Source organism: Protopterus annectens, chromosome 8.part0, assembly GCF_019279795.1.
Source record: "Protopterus annectens isolate FY-2018-M chromosome 8.part0, PAN1.0, whole genome shotgun sequence".
Lineage (NCBI taxonomy): Eukaryota > Metazoa > Chordata > Ceratodontiformes > Protopteridae > Protopterus > Protopterus annectens.
This window is the reverse complement of record NC_056741.1, coordinates 645,954,699-645,970,232: the sequence shown is the minus strand read 5'-3', so window position 1 is coordinate 645,970,232 and position 15,534 is coordinate 645,954,699. Positions and strand designations below refer to the sequence as shown.

At 43.2% G+C, this 15,534-nt stretch overlaps 1 protein-coding gene across 3 annotated transcripts in view; it reads right to left on the bottom strand.

Moving 5' to 3' along the window:
- The window catches only part of LOC122808962 (sodium- and chloride-dependent GABA transporter 2-like), a 1,071,132-nt gene that overhangs the window by 63,595 nt on the left and 992,003 nt on the right, over positions 1–15,534 (bottom strand). The window lies entirely within an intron of this gene.

Below are 15,534 nucleotides of genomic sequence, written 5' to 3'. Positions count from 1 at the left end.
AGGGAGGGCAACACATAGGGGTAGTGCAGACACCCTATGTTAGTGAGTACTAAGTCTAGGACATTTGAGACCCTTGAGGGGGTGCAGACTATCTGTTCTAGGGCATTTGTATTAACAAAGTCCAGGAAAATTAGGGCAAGCATATTTGTGCTCATATATGACTCCCAGTAGATGGAAGGATAGTTGGAATCACCCATTACCAAGGTGTTTGCCTGTATAATGAATGACTCAAGTAGGTCCAAGTAGGCAGCTAACAAAGATATGGCATGGGGTTTTACCTACAGTTATTTGGACTTGGAGCAGCTCTAGAGAGTTGTACTGTTTGACCAGTCTTGAGGTGTATTTGTTTAATGAAGATGTATACACCTCCACCTTTGGTTCTTTCATGCTCATTTTGAGATCTGAATGTGTGGAAGGCATTGTAGCCTTGCATGGATGGGGGCTCTCTGCAGCCTTGAACCATGTCTCTGTGACTGCACAGACATTGGCATCTTCAAGGTAAGGAGTGCTTCCAGTGAGTGTAATTTCTGATTCAGACTCTTTGCATTAAGCAGCATAACCTTGGGTTTGTCTCTAATGGATTTTTTTTAAGTTAAGAATTTTGTTGTTATGACATTGCCTACAAAAGGCACTATGGGGAAGGCAATTACCTTGCAACTTAGAGCTAATCGGCAACAGATGAGGACCATCTCTGGCAAAGCAGCATGATCTGTCAACCATATCTTCCCAGGCTGACAGATACTGGATCACCTGGAATCTCACACACCAAAAGCTAAGACAATTGTTGAAGTCAATCATTTTTTGTTTACATTCAGGCATCATCCTGGGTGAAGGTAGAATGCTGTTTAGGGCTAAGGACATACCTACCTGAGACACATAATCTGAGAGCTCAGTCATGTCTCTCTTCATATAGTCCTGTGAGGTACATCTCAAATCATTCACTCCAACATGGACTAAGACAGAGTTTTAATGGTACTTGTTGTTGAGTGACCTGAGTGTGTGCGTAATCTGACAGATCCTGGTACCTGACACACAGCTGACTATGACCTTCTCCTTGTCCAGCATGGTGAGGGGAAATCTATGTTTCTCACTATGGAGTCGCCTATGACCAAGATGTGTGATTGTGAGGTGTTTTGCCTTTGGGGCTTATTGGCTGAGACACTGTTGTGTGTATTATTATTATGTGTAGTGGATTCTGTTGGGTCTGCAGTGTGTGCAACAGGTTTGTGCTTGGGGGACCTCTGACGTATAGGTAGGCATCTAGAAAGTACCTCTGTGTATGTGGGTTTATGTGTTGTGAGTTTGTTATGTGCAAGAGGTGAAGTGTGTGTGCTAACAACCTGTTTGATATCTGGTTTGTTGTTATGTGAGAGAACTGATTCCAAATTCATAGTATAAATACAGCTGTCACATGCTGTATGTGTTTGTTTTAGAACTAATTGGTTCTCAGTATGCAATTGGTACATTGACTTAGGATGCCCATGTCAGTCAGGCTGGCTGGAGAAATGGTGAGAAACTGTCCACCCTTTATGGCAGGTATATACTGTGGTAACTAATGGGGAATGAGCTAGATGGGCCAGGTTTTGCTGTAAAACTACAAAAAGCAGCTATTCTATGGGGGTTTACTTTAATTAACCGAAAGCTGATTCCAGCGAAAGCAAATCCATCGATACATATACATCGACCTGCTGAATAAGCGAACTCACAAAACCGCGAAACTCAAAATACCGATTTGTCATACTCAGCCAACCCCACCACCCGAAACACACTACCCACCAAAACAAAATAAATAAACCACAAGCATACACCAATCAAAACTCTACTTCTAACCCTACACTAAACCCCACATACACCACCATCTATGCACTCTCCTTAACCCCTCCCTAACCCTAAGGTCCATAACTACTGCACACTTACCCTACGGAGCTATACACAAACAAAATAAATAAACCACACACATACACTAACCAAACCCCTACCTCAAACCCTACACTAAACGTTAAATACATTACCCATATTACATTACCTATCTATGCACTTACCTTAATCTGCACCCTAATGTCCGTAACTATCGCACACTTACCTTACGGATCTGTAGCTCAGACGGGCCAACCAAAACACTTCCACATTTTGAATTTCGCGGCAATTTCTCGGTTTTGTGAGTTCGCTAATTTTGCGGTTCGATGCATTTGTGTCGATGGATTTGCATTCGCTGGAATCAGCTTTCGGTTAATTAAAGTAAACCTATTCTATGGAGGGCTAGGAGTAGAAAATTGTGTCAATGCTTTACAATGCACAACTGACTTGCTCACAGGGCAGCAGTGCAATCGCTGAACAACTCAGGTAAACTGAGTGCAAATCCACCCAAACGATGCTGAAATACAAGTAAAGTTAAATGATTTAAAAAAAAAAGTAAACAAAAGGAAAGCCCAAGACTAAGCCTTATTCCAGCAATCCCCAACTCAAGTGGGTCTTTGGATGTTCACTTCTGCCACAAAGATGCAGGGGGGGGCTTCTTAATGTAAGATAGCTGGTTTTAGTGTGCATATGATACAAAACAGTGTAAATTCAGCAAGCCTGAATCCAGCCTATGCCATAAATGCAGAAGTACCTGAAACTGAAAGTGCAGAAAATTACAGTCACAACATAAAAAAAAAAAAAACAGTTTAAATAAAACAGCAACAGTAGAATACTCACACAAGAATGTAGACCACAAACCTTTGTAATGTAAAATAACTGGTTTGGAGTCCAAGTGCTTAAACCAGAACAAAGACACTTAGAACAACTGGCACAATAAGCCTCAGCAATTCCCAGCTCAGAAGGGCAGAGGCTACTGTCTTCTCCCACAAGACAAGAGTGTAGACGACAAACCTTCTTAATGTAAAACAGCTTGCCTGAAGCCCAAGTGTTTAAACCAAAACTAAGAGGCTTAGAATAACAGTTACAATTTAATGCAATACCAGACAGATGACAGTGACATATCTTTTGATCTATCCACATACATAGTGCCATGGTTAGTAGGCCATGCATTAACTTGATGAAAAAGCCCTGTGGTCTGTCTAGTTGCTGCATGTGTCTGGTGAAGTTCATGCAAAAGAGAGCATTATACTGCATTACTGTTCTGATTAGTTTGACTACAGTGCTGTCATACAATCCTGAGATCTGAATGTGATGGTGTGTCTTATGATGTGCACCATACATATGTACTGGAAAACATTAAAGAGGAAAGTTAGAAAGTAATGAGACACATTGCAGTTCCTAACTTCACAGCTCTTACAAGAGAATACACTAGAATGTACTGACATGATGATGCTATCCACTGTATAATTTGGAAAGGCAAATATAAGTGACAGGTACAATTATCAGTTCAACAACAAAAATGCAGATATACTAGGCACTAATGTAGCCATGCACCCTGTGCAACAAACACAAAGCGTTTGTATCCCTGAATCCAAAAGAGAGAAAGTAGGGATATGGCACAGTTATCATCACTGGAGCATGGTGTTGTGTGGGGGGCAGGAGGCCTAAGCTGACACAAAAGGTCAGTGAGTGTGTGTGAGTAAAAAAGGGCAGCAGGCAGGCTGAACCATGTAACTGTTCTGTGCGTGTCTGCAGAGGTCCTCCATGTGAAAGTGGTGTGTGAGAGTCTGCATGAAAACAGCCAATCTCAGTGCTAGCTCTACATCTTGATATAGCGGACAGGTGTGAGCTGTGCAAGGTAGAGTTGTCAGTTCATCATTGTTGCCCCTGACCAAGAGGACTGGCTCTGCGAGGAGGTGCACTGGCACCTCCATGCCTGGTTAGATGCAGTGCTGCTACCTGAACATGACTGAAGTCTACTGGACATGTTTCCTTCATGAGAATGCCCAGGACCATTACCCCATGGCCTGCGACATTTGGGTGTGGACTGCAAACTCACTGATGGACCAGCGGAAGTATTGCCACTACGGGAGCATTATTGGGCAAGGCCACATTGGATATCAGCAGATGTTGGGGCTGATCTACGCCCTCAAGGACATCGATCCCCACCCAGCAGAAGTTCCATCAAAGAAACTGCTCATTTCATGACAGACACCCCTCAGTCCATCACAGACACACTTCATTCCAACATGTCATTCATCCGATCCAGTGAATCGGTGACATGATGGAGGCAGTTACACATGTCAGCCTGTGCCACATCCACAACCCTGAACATTTGTCTGACAGCCCTAAACATATGTTGAGTGACACAGGAAGAGACACCTGCACCAGGTGGAGAAGGGACAGCAGGCCCCTCCGAGAACCCCTGTCAACCCTCCTGTGTGACACCTCACCAACACTTTGGCTACGGCCAGACTCAACAGCCACTGAAACCGCAGTAGCCAAACCTTCCTGCTCAATGTCCTTGACCTCCACCTGTCCAATATCTGTGGGGCCAGTTGACAGGATAGGGGTAGGCCTACTGGCTGTGTCTGGGGAAAATAAAGGGGGGTGGCTGGATGTCAACCTCTGTATCAGATTCAACCTTTGCACCCCTGACTGTGCCTCAGTTTTGCCACCATCATCATCAGTGTTTGATGAGACACTGACATCAGGTGGCATAGGGCCCACACTCCCACTGTCATGATCACCCATGATAAAAAGGAAGAAACAGGCATACATTAATACCTACACTACTATGGTGCAACATATGCTAAAGAACTAACAGTGCTGCCACTATTACAGACAGTATAGCAATACACACAGCAGGCCTAAAATGACACATTATGATATTTCTTTAAATTTATCTGCAGTCCTAAAATACTTTTTTTTTTTTTTTTGCTTACCATCTGCAGGAGGCATACATCGCTGGATCCCTGATGGTCCTGAAATAACTTAAGCAAGAGGTAAGAGCAACATCATCACATTCAATAGTAATACAGGGGGTACTACAAGTACTCCTCCATATCTGCATTAACTGTGCATTCAACAAGAATGTGGCTGACAACTCCAAACTGAGCTTATCACTGTACCAGTCAATACCCCTCAAAAAAGGCATGTGACACAGAAGTAACTGTTATTTCAATTGTTTTACTATACAACAGTATTCATCTGGTAATATAACAAAGCCTACCTGGAAAATCCTCCTGGGACTAAGAAGGAGTGGCACCCATGTCAAGGACATGCTGTGGTCCATTCTGCAGGGAGCTGTCCTGTTGGAGGATATTTGCCAGGAATTCTTCATTGGGGTGAGAGGTTGTTCTGTAGCAGGTCCATCCTTGGTTACCTTCTGGTCTTAGGCAACAGCAGCTGCATGCCTCCATGCAGAGGTAATCATGTCAGTGGCCCTGCGGTGCACCTGTTCATATGTCTGGCTGTGGCCACCCAAAGAATTGATGGTGGCAACAATCTGCTGCCAAATTAATTGCCATTCCTGCATATTGGGATGACCTCTTCCCAACAGAAATGCCCCATGTTGACAGATAGTGTCAACAATGATATTGTTTTCCGCTTCACTGAAGGGGGGTCTCCACCTCACTGACATGTTGTGTCCTAAAAGACAACAGAATGATAATTCACATAAGTATCATATAACTACAAAATAACTGTTACTAGATAAACCGTAAAGGTAGGCAGCGAGCAGTACCCACTGGGAAAACATACAACAGTCAGATGTGAAATACTAACAACAGGCAGGATGCAAAACAAGGAGAGTAGCAAAAGCAACATATCCTTGTATGTGCCATAGCAGTAACTCAGCTGTGTTCCCCCCAAAAGAACAGTCCATTCTAGTTTGTGACATCTGACATAACAGTAACTTTTCTTTGCTTCCCCACCCACAAAAGAACAGGCACATGAACCATTTTGGTAATAAAGCATCTTTGAAATGCTAAACATGCTTTGAAAGGCCTGTCCCTGAAACATTTGTATATCTGTATCACACAGCTTACTATTTTCATGTACTGTCAATCATTTCTACCTCTAAAATGGCTTGACAAACATGGCTATGCTATCAGTACCCTTCCAACTAATCCATACAGATAACATTGTAAAAGCCTTTGCTTCATATTATTCATTAACGTATTGCAGCATATACATTATGTAGGCAACAAAATGTATACCTCCTAGAGTTCAATACTGCTCTGTAAAGATATCTTTGGAAATATTTTGTTTATGTGAAGTCCTGCAAACATACAGCAAGATTCCTCACCATCAGTTTGGCTAGATACACATTTGCCTTTTTATAATCTCTCTCTTTCAGCATTTCCCAGTTAGGGGTCACCACAGCAGACCACCTTGTCCACTCGTGATTAGCAGTGGAGTTTTTACAGTGTCGAGTTGCCAGCCCGGCACCCAACCTTCCACAGAAGGCACACACATGCACACACTCACACCTAGGGCCAGTTTTAGCATGTCCAATCCACTTGTAGCATGTCTTTGGGAATGTGGGAGGAAAACAGAGCACCCAGAGGAAACTCACATGACCACAGGGAGGGCATGCAGACTCTGCACAGAAGACACCCCAGCCGAAGATCGAACCGGAGATCCTCTTGCTGTGAGGCAACAATGCTAACCACTGCACCACTGCGGCCATCTATTAATGGATTTCATCTGTCTTAGACTGTGTTTCAGAGATGATAATTAAAGCATAAGCAGCTGAACTGCATGCTAATCAAACAATCTGGGGGAGTTATTCAACAAGTTATAAGGCAACCATGTAGACTCCATACTGTCTTTTCCTGTGGATTTCAAAAGTGGTGGAGTATAGACACAGAGAGTCTGCAAAGACAGAATGTTAGGAGCTGCTGCTGCTGCTGCTTAACTCTATGTGTATGTCCTACAGGCTATAGACAATGCTGATGCTGTCAGTAGGCCTAGACATGAAACACAGAAGAGTTTTCAGGCCACATTTAACTTATCACAACATCCATAACATGGAAATTGTAGAGTGCTACAGGGTGGACAGGGACATAACACAGGAAATCTGTGACCTCTGCTGGCCTCAACTCAGAGCCAGAGCCTTTACCTCCCCATGTATTGGCTGTGTACTGCTTGCATCATAGTCAGTTCTGAACTAACACTGTGGCAACTGCTGCATTTACAAAGTAAGTCCTGAACATGTACTGTATTGTATAATACTATCATGGCATGTCCTTGTATTTCATTACTTGGCACAGCAAGCAAGTAAAAGGTAGGAGATTTGTACAGAAATGAATGCAACATGTGACAGCAGAGCGTTATTTGACTTATATGTGTCCATTAGCAAGTAGTAGCCTCAGACCTCAAAGATTCAAACAATGATACCTCTCCAAAGTATTGATGATCACTGTATGCCCTCAGTTTAGCACCATACATTTATAATGGTAAATCATAACAGAGATAAATTAGAAAGTAATCAGACACATTGCAGTTTCCAACTTCACAACCCTCACAAGATCAAACAGGCAGGATGCAACCAAGGAGAGTAACAGGAGCAACATATCTGTGTTTGTGCTATAATGGTACCTCAGCCTTAAAAGAAATGTGGAAGACAGGAAAGTGGTGAAATCAAGAGCAAGCAGGGGGAAAAACAAAGTGAAGGGAGGACAGGAATGTGCAGGAAGGATGTAGGAAAAAACATAGCTATTCATTTCGTTAAGAATAAAACATGATTATATATGCAAAATATTAGATGAATTTGGACTGTCACCTCCAGAGAAAGAGCAGTGACCACAACACAATCATGTTGTACAGCCAGTTGGATGAAATCAACTGTGTCATGAAGACATGTGTGCAGAATGGAGAGCTAGGAATGGAACAATTTTTTTTTTGTTTTGTGGGACAGGTGCCCATTTTTTTTTTTTTTTTTTTTTTTTTTGAGAGAGAGAGTGAGAGAGAGAGAGGAATGCTGAGGAAGGCATGTAGGAATGTCTGGGTTAGGTAATTTAAGCAGGTGAGGAAGCAACTGCAGACACACAAACAAACAAGACAAGAGACAGGGACTGTGAAGAACACAGGGGGAGGGGTGAACACTGTGGTTGGGGACAGGGTGGGAAATCCAGGTCCCATGCATGTCAAGCTGGTTGACACTGAGAATCTAGTCCTCACCCAGTGCATTGTCATCAAATGTCACCTCACTGCACCACTGGCTGCAGTGCCTGATGTCTGTGTCTACTACAAGTATTCCGAATGAGGATTGAGAACATATGCTCCATCCTGTGTAGGCATGCAGCCACAGTGTGGAGCACAGTCCTGCGCACCATCCCTGGCAGTTCTTGTCGGGTGATAAAGCCACCACCTCTGTCACTGCTCCCAGAGGGAGCCACATGCCTATCCTGTGGGGCAGAACTACCTGAGAGGCTGAGTAGTGCAAGGGCAGTAGAGGAGTTACTACCAGGTTGCACACCAGATGCGCTGCACAGTGGTGCTGTAGCTGATGGAGTGGAGGCAGGAGGATCCTGTGGGGCAGGCCTACCCTGCTGTACTGTGAGAAAAAAACATAAAATAAAAAAAAAAAGAGAGAGAAGATAAGGGTTGGGGTGAGAGAAAAAAGGGAAAACATTAGTAACTTCAATGTGACATACAAAGCAAGGATACAATTATTTGACTCTATTCTGTTACCTTTACTTTTAACAATAAAAAGTCCTATCAAATTTCATTACTTTTAAGACTAACCAGTTCATCACAGAGGCACACTATAGGTTGCAGCCACCAGTCCTTGAAGTGTGCATATATTGCATATATGCATGTTCCAATTAGACTGATTAAAGTTTATAGAAGGCCATTTGTGCCACTGGTATAGATGTTTGAAGTTACATTGCAATAATGATGAAAATCTAACAGTACTGTATATTTGGGAAGTGTGTTTTTTGAGCCCACAACCAATGACTACTCTCTAATACTGTACTGTTATTTTGTCCTACAGACTACTGCATGCATACTTTCCTTTTACAGTTTAGAGATGCATGCTCACTGTTATTTGAGACTATGGAACTCTTGCTTTGTGCTACAGACTAAAGCATGCATACTTTTTTTACAGTTCAGATGTGCATGCTCAATTTGATACAACTGTATTAAATACCAACTAAGTGGTCCTTAACTTTTAATGCTACTAAATTACTATAAAAATTCTTATTATTAAATTACTATTTAGAAAAGTACTGTTCTGATGCATACATACCACATGCTTCTCTCATCCTAACAGACGCACGGCATGGGACCTGACATTTGAGGCTCGCTCTATAACAGCTGTGGAAAAACAGAACAGAATACCATTATGAATACCAGTCTTGACTATATTCAGCTTTTAACTCTTACAATTACTCCCTGAAATTGATACTTACACATCTGTGGGGGTGTCCCTTGTACTAAATTCCCCAATCCAATGGTTGAGGGTATCCTGCTTCCTCCTCTGGAGGTCATCAAAGTGATGTCTGCATTGCTCACCAGTGCAGAGGATACCTGTAGCACTGATCAAAGCCCTGGAAATACTATTCCAGGCTTCAGATTTGTATTCTGAGCCTGAATAGTCTGACTGTAACAATTGGGCCCCATGTTCCTTAACTAGGATTCCAACAAAGACTATGGACTCCTACACAGTCCATCTCTGTGCCCAAAAGTGCACACCCTCATCAGCAGTATCAGACATGTCTACTACAGCTCAAGTTCAATGTAGAATGAGCATTTTCTGCCAATTGCATTTTATATCCTGATGTTTTCCCACCAATTGTACATCAAATGCTTACTGAGAGTGTGCACATTTTGGTTTTGCAACATTTGAAAACATCGCACATTGCTTACCATCGCGCAACTATGGTAGGTGAGGGTGATCACTGCTGGGCGCCATGTCTGTGCAATGTTAAGTGATGTGCAATGCTGGCAAGTACTGCAATTTCAAGATTTGTTGCTATACAGACACACATGCAAATGGACCATGTCTACGGTTCTTCAACATTTAAAGCTATTGCCACAAGAAGGTTGAGAAAGCAGTTGTGTATATTGCACTTCATTAATATAATCTGCAATCTCACAACAGTAAAACAAAATTTGCAAACCCTGTACTAGAACCCTGGACCATCTGCACTTCACACCTATGCTTAACACCTGCCACCACAGGATTAGTGAGATAATATGCCCTATCTTTTTATTTATTGCAAAGTTCTCACTGTTAATCACAGAACAACTCCACTTTCTGTGTTTCGGCGATGGCCAATAGTATTACTTGAAAGTATCCGGTTTATGTTTGTGGCTGTCTGGGTCCTATCTACAACCTGGGTGGTCCATTCCTTCAGTTTGTACACTGCAGCACTACACACAAACCAGGTGAGCACAGCCAAATATGTTTGTGCTAAGCAGTGCATCACACAAACACTGCCTCCAAAAAAAAAAAAAAAATGAAGGAAAACAGTCTATGGCAGTGCCCCAAAATAAGAAGTTATGTACTTACCATAATGTTCTAGGTTTGTTGTTCATCTCGCCTACATTCTTTTAGGTTGGGTTCGGAGCTGTTCATGGCTACGACTCAGCCAAATACTAAAGCTCAAGAGCTTCCACTGGCTCAAGACTAACCCCTTTCCCATGATGCTCTGGGCCACATCCCCAGATCTTGTTTGCAAGCAAAAGAGTAGACTAAGCCAAAAAAACTAGAGCAGAAATATATCTATATCCAAGTACAGATGTTTGGTATGAGGCAAAAAACCCAGAGACTCCAAATTATCATAACTATGTACATAAAAATAGACTTGTCCACCTGTTCCTCCAGGAACACAGGATGGAAGTAGGAGGGTGAGACACAAGAATGTAGGTGAGATGGACAACAGACATAGAACGTTATGGTAAGCACATAACGTCTTAATGTGATGTTGTCCTATCTTGCCGTAATTCTTGCAGACTGGGACAGCGTCCCAAGCACCTTCATCCCACGGTGGCTCAGGAGAAAATACTCTTTAATACAGTGGATCCAGAGGAAGACCTGTTTTGGGAGGCCACATCTAATTTGTAATGAGTGTTAAAGGTATGAGGTCTCACCCAATGTGGCAGCTGCACAAATAGAGTTGTAGAGACTGCTCTTTTGGAATGTCCCTTTATCTTCCCAGGTAGCTGTTTGTTATTCTTACTGTAAGAGAAGAAAATGCAATCAGTCAGCCACTTTGACAAAGTTACTTTGGAAACTGGTAACCCTTTCTTTTTATCAGAAAAGGACACAAAAAGCTGGTCAGATTTCCTGAGGCCTTTTGTTCTATGCAGATAAAAGCATAGCTGCCTATGTACATCCAAGTGGTGCAATTTATATTCTGCCTTGTTGCTGTAGTTTGGAAAAAACACAGGCAAATCAATGGATTGGTTTATATTATTCTCTGAACAGATGTTTGGAAGGAAAAATGGCTTAGTTCTTAAGGATACTCTATCCTTGTGGAAAATGATATAAGGGAAATGAATAGAAAGAACTTGTAATTCTGATACCTGTCTGGCAGAGGTTATGGCTACTAAAAAGAGTCTTCCGTGACAAAAACATCAAATCACAAGATGATGCGGGATCTAAGGGTGGTGAAATCAATGAGTTTAGAACATGACTTAGGCACCAAGGGGCTGAGGGCTCTTTGATCGGGGGTCTGAGTAAAAAAGTACCTTTAAGGTAAGCTTTACATAACCTATGAGACATAATAGGAACTCCCATTTCCCCAGTATGGAAATTATAAATGGCTGCCAATTGAACTCTGATTGTCGCCGCTGCAGCTCCTTCATCAAAGAGTTTGGAGAGAAATTCTAGGATAGCGGTAATAGGAGCTGTAAAAGGTTCTATGTTCTGGCCCACAGCCCAGCATGAAAATCTTTTCCACTTACTGAAATACAATTTCCTCGTGGATGGTTTATGGGAAGAGGTAAGAATATGACTCACTGCAGGGGAAAAAGAGTAACACCTGGCTAAGTGTGGAATTGGAGCAGTCATACTGTCAACTTGAGGGTTTGGATAGATGGATGGAACTTCCCCGAAGAGTGGGTCAGGAGGTCTGGAATTGGATCCAGAATCCAAGATTCCTCCAGCAGATGGGTCCAAAGAAAGGGGAACCAGACTTGTCGAGGCCAGAAAGGAACGAGGATCATAGTGCTTTTCAATGGGGAAAGGCATAGAGCAGTCCCGGGGGTGAATTGTGAACCAGTGCATCCTTGGTGACTCCCCTGGAGGAGGAATGAAGGCAAAGTAGTTGTTGCATTTGGCATAAATAGAAGTGGCGAAAATGTTGAAGCAAGGCTGGCCCCATTTTTGTAAGATCTCTTCCACAATCTCTGTTTTCAGGGTTCACTCGTGAGGCAACAGAATAGCTCTGCTGAGTTTGTCTGCTATCATGTTGGATTTCCCCAGGATGTGCATTGCTGTCAGAAAGCGTTGAGTAGCTATCACCCATTGCCAAACTCATTGTGCCTCCCAACATAGTGGGTAGGATTTGGTTCCTCTCTGCTTGTTTATGTACCACACTACTGACATGTTGTCTGTCTGAATTGCAACTGTCTCTATTGGTAGAGTCCTGAAATGCCTGCAATGCATAGAGCATCACTCTCATCTCCAGAACATTGATGTGCAAGTGGCTTTCATATTCTTGCCATAGGCCTTGGACTGTCATCCCCAGATAATGCCCCCTACCCGATCAGGGATGCGTCTGTGGTCAGTACTGCATTGGGCTGAGGAAGGACAAGGGGTCAGCCCTGATACAACTGGTCTGTCTGCAGCCACCAAAGGAGATCTTTTCTGCAAGAATCCATGATGATAATCTGATGTGAAAGAGGAAGGTCTTCCATTGACCATTGAGCAAATAGTAACCACTGTAGAACCCTCATGTGTAGTCATGCTAGGGGAACTAGAAGAATAGCTGCTGCCATGGTACCCAGAACTCAAAGAACATATCTGGCCTGAACTTTCTTCTTTGATATCAAAATCCTGATTTGCTGATTAAGGGACTGTATTCTGTCTGGGGTAAGTTTTGCAGTCATATTTCTTGAATCTAGTTCTGCACCTAAGAAGGTAATATGCTGAGACAGTGACAAGGGATATTTTTTTTTAAGTTTACTGTGATGCCTAGTCTTGCACAAAGTGACACTGATTCATCTCTTGCTCATAGTAGTAGATGCTTGGTGGTGGTGGATAGGAGCCAGTCATCTAGATATGGAAACAAACAGAATCCCTGACATCTCAAGTGAACCATGACCACTGCCATACATTTGGTGAACACTCTGGGGGATGTAGTCAGACCAAAGCGTGGGGCTTGAAATTGGTAATGACTGGCTCCCAGCCAAAAGTGCAAGTGTCTTCTGGATTGCCTGTCCATCTTTATATGGTAGTACACATTCTGGAGATCTATTGAGCACATCCAATTGTCTTTTCCTATAAACAGGAATATTGACTGCAGAGTTACCATCCAGAACTTTGACTTCTTCGCTGCTTTGTTTAGCTTGCTGAGATCTAGAATGGATTTCCAGTCCCCTGTCTTTTTTGGAACTAAAAAGAATCTTGAGTAAGTTCCGGATCTATTTGGTCTGCATGGACCTCTTGGAAGACTCTTTTTTCAAGCAATGAGAGTATCTCTTGTGTTGCATAGTTCATTTGACCAGGTGGAACATCTGCTAAGGATTGGTTTAACAGAGGGAGAATGAAAAATGGTATGTAATAGCCTCTGGATATAACTGTTTGTACCCATTTGTCTTGGGAGATTTCTTGCCAGGCATTTGGGCACAGTGACAATCGACCCCCGACTGCCTCCAGAGAAGAGCAGGTGGGTCTCCTTTCAGGAGCGCTGGAAGGGCCTGTCAGAGAATGTATCTCTGTCACCCTGATTTTGCAGACCCCCCTGCCGCGAGGTCGGCATCTTCCATTATAACTTCCCCCTCTGCCCCTGGGGGAAGAGATACCATGTGCATTCAAGAAACCTTTGTGGGACTTGCGGAACCACATCTTTCCACCCTTTTGACCTCTGGGATAAGGTCTAGATGGGGCAGAGAAATGGACTCCAATGGCAGATACAGTCTTCTGTCCTGCTCATACCTGGTCAAAGTTTCTTTCACCTTTGGTCCAAAAAGGGATGAACCATCAAAGGGGGCATTGGTGAAGGAAGACTTGAAGGGCTCAGCAAAGTTGCAAAGGCACATCCAGGAATGTCTCCTCCTGTTGCTGCCGCTCTGCTCACTCCATCAGCCGCATATGAAATGAGTCACCTGGAGGAGTTAACTATGGAATTGAGGGTGGAGAGCTATGAGGATACTTTGTCTTTAGACCGCTGAGCTACAGCACCCTGAAGGGTATCTCCAAGTTCTTTGAGGAGATCCCTTTGAAGTTTTGTAAAGTGGTAAGGTAGTTCAGCGACCATAAGGGGAAGGCTGCTGAAGAAAAGGCATGCTTTCCATATCTGTCCATGATCCTAGACTCCTTGTTAGGAGGATGGACAGTCAAGGATCTCTGATAGCTCCTTCTCAGTGGCCACCACCACCACCACCATCGCATCTACAGGGACACCTTTAGTCAGGAATTCCTTCTCTGTGGGTGCAGTAATAAATTTGTTAGGCCTCCTTGGAACAGGCTCCACTGTATCAGGCGATATCCAGGCCTTATGAAAAATGACACCCAATAGTTGGTCAATTTGGGGAGTCACCCAGGAGGTGGAAGGGTGAGACCCAAAAGCCTCCAGGTATACCGATTCATCCTCTGAAGGGTTGGTGGACTTCCATCCACCCCTCTGTTTTAGAATCTCAAAGATGTCAGAGAAAGAGACATCCTCAGAGGGGGACCGTGGGGACCCCTCAGAGTCATCCAAATTGGTATCAGAAGTGACAGACACAGGGGAGTCTATGTGCTTCCTCTTGCACAGCCTCTTCCTAGGGACTTCTTTGGAGGGGTACTCCAGAGAAGTTTCAGAAGAGACAATGCCACCTGCAGGGGCTATAATCTCTGAAGGGCCATTTTAAGCCAAACCATATTACTTGTTTGTTGCCTGGCTATGTTATTGCATTGGTGTTTAACTATCCTTGCTATAATTTAATTTAAATAATTTTCTTTGGTGAAAGACTAATCGTTAGGGTCACACCTTCAAAGTATTAGAGGATCCTACTATAAAGCAGTGCATTTAAACACCACCTATGTCCATTAGGAGAATATGGGCCAATCCTGGGATAAATTTCCTATTTCCCATCCATTGGTCTAAGTTACATTTGAATAGGGACACGGATGAGCTTTGTTTTATAAGGATGGGAAGTCTGTTCCAGAGTAGTGGTATGCTCTGAAATATGTACCTGTCCCCCCAAAATGTACTGTTTATTTTGCAGAAGAGGATAGCTCCCTTGACAAGGTCTTCCTAGTACCATTAGACTTGGGGATGTGGATTAGGTCCATAAGAACTGGGTCTGAGGTTGCCTTATTAACCAGGCATAGGTCACCTCTTAGTAATCTGCTCCTCAACTTAGAGGTGGGAGGGGCGCCAGATCAGTGACCTGTACAGGGTACCAGAAAAGCTAGCTAGGCCTCTGTTTTTATTCAAAGTGCCACATGAATGTGATAGCTGCCATATTTTTTTCACATCTAAGACCAAATAGTTTTTCTTCATCCACTTC